Source organism: Corvus brachyrhynchos, unplaced genomic scaffold (assembly GCF_000691975.1).
Source record: "Corvus brachyrhynchos isolate BGI_N302 unplaced genomic scaffold, ASM69197v1 scaffold167, whole genome shotgun sequence".
Lineage (NCBI taxonomy): Eukaryota > Metazoa > Chordata > Aves > Passeriformes > Corvidae > Corvus > Corvus brachyrhynchos.
Genome location: NW_008239547.1, coordinates 5,692,633 through 5,700,380, shown reverse-complemented (window position 1 = coordinate 5,700,380; position 7,748 = coordinate 5,692,633). Strand labels below are relative to the sequence as shown.

The window sequence follows — 7,748 nt, the reverse complement described above, 5'->3', positions numbered from 1 at the left end:
TGAACATGGAGTGTCTGAGCTGTGACCAAATGTCCGTTGCTAGCCAACTTTATTTTGCGGTGGATTGATCTCTCTTCTTTCAAAGCTCAGCATTCATAAATTGTTCTGGAAAACCTCAAAGTTATTTGAAAAGGTCTATAGCAATATAAATTTCTCTATGCAAAATGGCTGTTTAACAAGATTGTCTCCTTGAACTTTTCACATGATTGTGACAGCCAATTTCATTAACTAATGGAAGTTTTATAGCGGATTTTCCCACTACTCCCACATTACTGTTTACTATTATTTTATGGAGAATACTTTACCAATTGGGTTTTTGGAGCAAAGGAAAAGACATTTGGTGACATTCCCAGACTGCTATGTGGCTTGTTAGCAGGGCTGCCCAAGAGACAGCTTGCAGGAGAACCCCAGCTCATATGAGCTGCAAAGTTGTGCTGCAACTAATTGGCCTATGGGGGTTAATTCAACAGTCATTATGGTCACTGCTGAAAAACTTATTTTGTGTTAGCCCTGCTTAGATTAAAATTAGGAAGAACAGAAGCTTCATGAGGAGTTGTTCCTCATTAGTCATGGTGCAGACAGCAGAAGGATGGTGTATGTGTGTAGTTAGATTTTACAATAATAGTGATCATTTAAGAGAAAAAGGAAGAGAAGTTTACGGAGTAAGTGGTTTGGAAGGCATCTGAGGCTTCACGAACCCAACATTCATCATACCGTAGCTGGATGAGTTTTGGAACTGATCAGGAACTAACTCTTTTCTCAGGTCACCAACAGAGAAAGTGTTCACTTGGTATTTTAGGAAATGTCCCTTGTATTCCATCTGGAGAATCCCTGGGTAATTTTATGTTAAATTACTGCATTCCCTCAGGGCAACAAGTAAAGATGTTTTCAATTGCCTGATGAGAAAGAAGAGACTAGAAAGGAAGAAAAAATATCTGGAGAAAAGAAGACAGCTAGTCTACAGCTAAGTGCAGACGTTTAAGGAAGAAGAAAAGTGTGAGCAACAGAAGTGAAGGAATGATTTATTTATCTTTTATTTTTCCAAGTTATATGTCTTCGTGAAGTCTCTGTTGCAAAAGACAAACCTCGAGTTTGTCTTATTTGCCATTTTTCATTTTGTGCAGGAAAGACAGTAACATTTCTCCTAGCAACTAAAGATTTTTTTCTCCAACAAGTTATAAATGTGAAAAAAAAATAAATAATAAATGTTCTGACTTTGAACTTCGGTAGAGAATCTCATTTTTACAGTCAAACATCATCTTTCATAGCAGTAAGAAAAAAGAAAGATATTTACAAATGTCTTTTTTTTTTTTACAAGGAAAAGTAGCTTTCATTTTCAGCGAAGCTTCAAAACTTCACAGAACCGTGAATACTTTTTTATCAGTCAAAAAAAAAATTTTGTACATTCCTAAATGTGACACAATGAACACTTCTCAACTTTTGAAGATGGGTCATCCTTCTGAACCAGGGTCATCCAAAGTCAATGCACTATCCTCAGCAGTAACAGTGTGAAGCTTATGATTAATCACTTGTACACATGGGATAAAGGCATGAGACTGCATTTTCCTTCCCGATACACACATTACATTGCACAAAAATTGGCGGGAAGAAAATTAGCCTTGAGACACGCAGAACTGTCACATCTCTAATTGATATGGCTTGTACTTACTTCAAGATTAAATTTGATGTAGTGGTTGTACAATGTTCACTAAGAACTGTTTTGATTCTGGCTGTGTGGTTTCATAGCAACAACATTCACTTTAATGCATACTGGCATCACTGTAATTAAATTTAATTCATAAAAGAGCTAATTTTAAAAACTTTTATTTTCCTTTTGTTTCTATAGAAATGCTAAAATTGAAAAATCTAAGCATACATAGTCACAGCAGGAGCCAAGGAACTAAATATGCAGTTCTACCTCCAGACCCCTTAAATTGGCTACTGTTGAGGCACATCATCTACATCAAAAGGACAGAATTCCAGCAGAGTTATGTCCTCATCCATTACTGTGGCAAGTGAGGAGATGCACGATCAGATTACAATTACACTATGTAGATGCAAAGGATCAGAATAGCACCTCAAAGACATATACTCTGGGCTTCTCAAGTAAAAGATTTCCTAAATGTTATGCAAAATATTATGTGGCATTTAATCTTCTAAGAGATTTAAAGAAAATGTCTTCTATTTTATACATTTAAAGGAAAAAGTCTTTTGTTCATCACATTGGACAGAACTTTTATCCTTAAACTGTCAAGATGATAAAGGCATCAGCATACATTTAAATTCCTTACCTCAAAAGATGGTAAATGATGTATGCAAAAGAAAACCAGATTGCACAAGAAACTTCTTTACACAGGGATTGTACCATGGAATAAAGTTAATGCAAAAAAATAGGTGTGGATTTTTTAAGTTAATGTTAATGCACGATGAGGTCAAGTGCCAAACAAATCCAGTCACCTACAGGCTTTTTTTTTAATAAGAGAAAGGTATGGTTTTTTCAGATAGAAGATTTTTTTTGCTTTGCTTTTGCTTATATTGATGGACTGTGAAGGTCAAGAAGAGATTGATCCACAGAGGCCAGTAAAAGTTAGAAGTAATTTAATTAGAGTTGTCCAAATCTGAAATATCTTCTAATCCGATTATATACTTATTTCTTGAGAGACAGTGTGTGGGAATCTATATTTGCTATAGAAAGATCTTTTTTTGTAATCTAAAATGGTTCAGTTATCAACTCTTTCTTAAGAAGCAGAATGAGTCAAGAAAATAAAAACCCAAATAATTTTTCCAGAGTTAAAAAATAGAGTATGCTTCTATTACTTTATATTTCAAATTAACAGTGTGTATGTGTATTTTGTACATTATACTACATTAAATAGTCTTTTGGAGTCCAAGTAAGTGGAGGCACAGTTGCTTAGATGTGTCATGCGAGGATCTGTTTCCATGCTGTGCTGCCTGCTGTATGTAGCTGGTGTGATTCATGGTAACGAAGGGCATTTAGAGATGTAATTTTGTCTAAATCTCTTAATACAAAATAGACAAAATGCTTTCTGTGAAGAGGAAGGGTGTCATCCATCAAACATTTTTAATCCCTGCTTTGCCATGGTCAGCCCTTGAGGGTTTTAAGGGTACAAAATGCACAGTAACTGTGGGTACAAAATCTGAGGTGACTCTTAACAACTGTGAAAGCAAATGAGTCATGATGTGAAGGTGAATATGCTGTAAACGACCGAAGAGAGGCTGGGAAGCAAACTGGAGTATCAACTAAGGGCAGTGCTGTCTGCATTACGGAGCCCTACGCTGTAGAGCAAAGTCTTCTTCCAGTGCCCCAAAATAGTAGTGCTACAGAGAGGTTTCTAAGAATGCATCCCACCCTCAGATAACAGATATGGCAGCACAGGAGAAGAGATTTGCCTGAAAACTGTTCACTAGAAATCCTGAGGAAAAGTAGGTTTGGGTGTATAGAAAACACAGAAGAGTGAGTCCCTTCCTCTCCCTGTGCCTAATTGTAGAACCAAAACAGAAACAAAGGGGGTTTTCTTAAGAGTAAATTACATTTTTTAGAATTCCCCTCCCTTTCTGTTCTTAAATCCAGAGCCAGAAATAGCAGTGCCGAAATTCTGTGAGAAAGACCACTCTTGCCCTTCTGGGAAATACCATTGTTACCTCTATAAAGTCTGTTGCTGTAAGATTTGGAGATGTTTTGCTGACTGCAGAGATCTGGATGTTCTTCAGATAAGGAATTGAAAGTTTGCCTCATTACCAGATGCAAATCTCCGCTCTAAGGTCCATCCATTAACAGGTTAGACTATTGAAGTACACTGAAGTATAGCTATCGTAGAAATCTGGTTGGGTGTCCTTGACATGAGAGTTTGCAGCACTGCTTTCAAGAGATTTATAAATACGAATGGACTGGTGATGCCAGCCAACATGATTAAGATGCTCCCTAAATCAACACCACCACTGACTTGCCCACAAATGGCACAGAAATAATTTTATTTTGATAAATAAATTGTCAGAGATAAAAAGCCCTGTGAACTGAGTGCTGTGCCTCCTGAGCTTTTACTTCTTTACCTTAGATGAGCAATTGATACAAACAGCAATTAAAGGCTTACTTTAAGCAAGAACTCTCATATATTTAAATATTTGTCTTGCTATTAGAAAAGAATGCAAAATTTATATCCATGCAAATTTATCCACATATAACAGTTTTGCAAATCAAGAAATGTGTTGTATTTTCTAGAGCTTGCTGCATCCTGGGAAATGGAGAATACATTCTTCTGTCTCACTCGATATTTCACTGCACAACTGAACAACTGAATTTTCTGAAGAGTATTGGGCAGACCATGTATTCCTAATGATAAATATGCCAGCATGATGACAACTGGTTTTACCTTGAACATTTCCCTGAATAGTGAATTTCTTCTAAGCTGATAATAATATGGCTCAGTCCCCAAGAGGGGAAAAAAGTACTTTCCTAGGAGCTGTGTTAGTCCATGTTGAATGAGGGCTCTAAAAGTAAGAAGTCACATGAATGGTTTCTTAGACAAAAAAAAAAAAAAAAAAAAAAAAAAAGAAAAAAATGTGTTTTTAAAAAAAAAAAAAAAAAAAAAAAAAAAAAAAAAAAAAAAAAAAAGAGAGAGAAAAGAAAAAGGCTGACCTAAAAGAGTTTACACAGCTGTGAGTGATAAAATATAGCAGCCATGGCAACCCACTCTCCAGTATTCTGATAATGCATCAGAAATGAGGCTATTAGAATTATTAATTCACATTAGCGGCTATTAAAATTACTACCTGCAGATTCACAGCCTGAAAATCCTTTTCTATTTCTAAGGGAAGGTTCAATTGCAGAGGGAACCTTTTTGCTAAATAGGTGCACTGCATTGTATGCTAGACATTATGGGAAGTCCAACAGATAATAAAGCTCACATTGAGCTTTATGTAGCTGCTTTGTAATGCAAGCCTAGCAGATGTAATACTTCATTCTTTTAATGATGGCTAAGAACCAATACACCCCTAACAGCAGTAACAATAACTGGACTCTTACTGGTTCCCTGGAAGCTAATACTAGAAATTCAACTTACTGCAGGGTATTTCATTAAATAGCAAGTGACATACAAAATGTTCTACACTGGTCGGTAATAAACAAAGCTGACAGAAACCAGCAGAAAAACTGAGCCAGGCCCATAGAAAGGTTTTGTAGAGATGCTGTGGTGAGACTCAGGGAGTCCTGCAGAGATTTGGCTGCATCCCTTCCATCCCCCATTAACTTAACTCAAAATGCAATTGCATGCTGTTTTAAGTAAAAGAAGAAACACTATTACACCAAGGCCACAGCAGGATATAATCAGGGGGAACAGCAACATGGCAGAGAAAGAACATTTTATTTATGGAAATGAGCAGAAAAAGTAACACACAAGCTAGAAGCCAAATAGGTACCAGTAAAACTGAAAAACAAGCAAAGAACATGAACTTGGATCACAACCAGTTTTTAGGAACTCACATCACAGTCTATCTCCTTTAAGATCCCATGTACCAAAAACGGATATGACATCCAGTGCTCTTTCAAAAAATTATCATTCTCAGAAAGAGAAGAAGAAAACAAAAATGACTGTAAAATGAAATTTAGTACATCTCCACAGGCTAGATACAGCGAATGATGTAGGTGTGCACAAGGGGCTTGAGTAGCCTTAACACTAAATGCTATTCTAAATTCTTTTTCCCTGATCACCACCTAACTCAAGAACAGCCTGAATTTCTTAGGGATTTATTTTTTTACAAAGTTCCCTCTGTGCCTACAGACATTTGTTTCTACATATCCAAAATTTTACTTCCTGCAAAACTCTATCAATAATATCCATATCTGTAGAAGTAGATATTTAGCCATCTAAGCTTCCTTTGGATCATGGAATGACGCTCTCAGCAAGTAAAGACACTCTTACTTTCAAAAATGGTGGCAAATACTCTCCTAACAAATAAAAAGGTGGTAATACTTAAGGTTATTAATTAGATGACCTAGGGTTTATTTCTTGCTGGGGATGTCCAGACTGACAAACACTGGATGTCCATATCGCAGTCTCCCTAGTGCTTTTGGGGCTGTTGTGCCTAGAAAAGTTTAGTTTAGTTTAACTGTGCCAACAAAAAACAGCAACTCTGGGTGCACTTATAATACTAAGAAGGGGAAAGTAGAAATTTGGCTTAGTCCAGTTTGGCGTGCAAAGTCAAAGAAATTAGGCATACCAGAAAATGTTATTGATGGTCCTTTACAAGAGATGACCAAGTAACAAAAATATTTGTCAATGACCTTAACTGTAAAATTTCCAAGGACTACAATTCTGTGGTATCAGTACCCTGTCCTTTTCCCATTTTGCTTCAGGCATTCAGACAAACATTGCTGGATATGGTATTACTCACACAGATAACAGCATCCCTGCACAACCAAAGGGCTTCATGCGTGAAGAAAAGTATTTGTTATTTCTTTCTTCCTGCTTGCTGTTCATCAGCTCAAGTTCAAGTCAGCAGGATGACTCATGTGCTTCTGTTTAGCACGTGCTTAATGCTCAGCTGAGTGGAGCAGAGCCCAATTTGCCAGCAGGGATGCGAGAGGAGAGCAGCTCATGCCCCATGGCCCAGCACACTCGTGCCACCACACCGGCAACTGCTGAGCACTGCTTCATGCCATGGGGAGTGCTCGCCCAGGACTCCGCAGATACAGCCACCCTTCCTAAGGTCACAGAAGTGTCAGGGAAGTATTTTTGCCTAAGAACTTGCTGACTTGTAAAAAACGAAAGTTCCAGCAGAAGCTGGAACTTGGTTTTGACATCACGTTTTGTTTTGTTTTCCAAATTAACACTGGAAAAAATATTTTAAAACCTTCTAAAGGCAAAATCACCTTCCCCTATACAGTTTCTGTGCAATGGACTAATGAGCAGTTATTTTTCCCTGGATCAAAAAGAGATTTTTAGGAAACATTTGAAGTGAGAGACAAACAAAACTTTGGCGGGAATAGCTGGAGAGAACATGTGAATCAGAGCAGGCACTAGAAAACATTAGAGTCAAGTAGGCAAAAATCACCAAGAGTTTCTTCAACTTTTGCACCTTTTTTCAGCTTTTCATCTCACAAGGCAGAGACCCCAAGAAGTTGGCTGAAGGCGGCAGAGGAAGTAGCGGATGTGATAAAGCTCTTCCTTTTTTTCTTCTCACACACCATGAGTACATTTGCAGAGATTTTCAGTATGACATGTTAAGCCCCTGAAAATACACCAGAGTACATATCCCAGAAAGCAGCCCAGTACTGGAAGAAAAGTTTAAGTATCCAAGTACATTATTATTCATTACAAAAGTGTGTACAATTTAAAGAAAGAGTCGGGTTTAGAGTAAAATTAAGCTGGACAATTGCTGAAGGATACATGATGAAATCTTCAGTGGGTCAGGGGAGATGGACTCCAGGAATGCACAGGTCATTCCAGACACAACTCCTGGGAGATGCTCCCCACGCCCCACACATCACTGCTTCAGAGTGGCTTTGCAGAGGGAGCAGACATTTCCACAGCAAAATGGGCTTTCCCCATTTAACTATTTCTGCTAATAATATCATCTGACATAAGCAGTTTAAAATCATTTGTTTCTTTCTACTTTAACATTATCTGTGTGTTTTCCTTCAGATCATCATCTGTTAAGTCACCACAAAGGAGCAGCTTCCATACATTGCCCATTGACTAAATGACTGATGCTACTTTTAGTCAATTTGA

The 7,748-nt window shown here is 37.5% G+C and overlaps 1 long non-coding RNA gene across 1 annotated transcript in view; it reads right to left on the bottom strand.

Moving 5' to 3' along the window:
• The window catches only part of LOC108448483, an 18,122-nt gene extending 10,882 nt beyond the window's left edge, over positions 1 to 7,240 (bottom strand). The window contains exon 1 of the long non-coding RNA XR_001864378.1: positions 6,412 to 7,240. This is a non-coding gene — a long non-coding RNA (uncharacterized LOC108448483). The remainder of the gene's footprint in view (positions 1 to 6,411) is intronic.
• Positions 7,241 to 7,748: the final 508 nt, after the last annotated feature.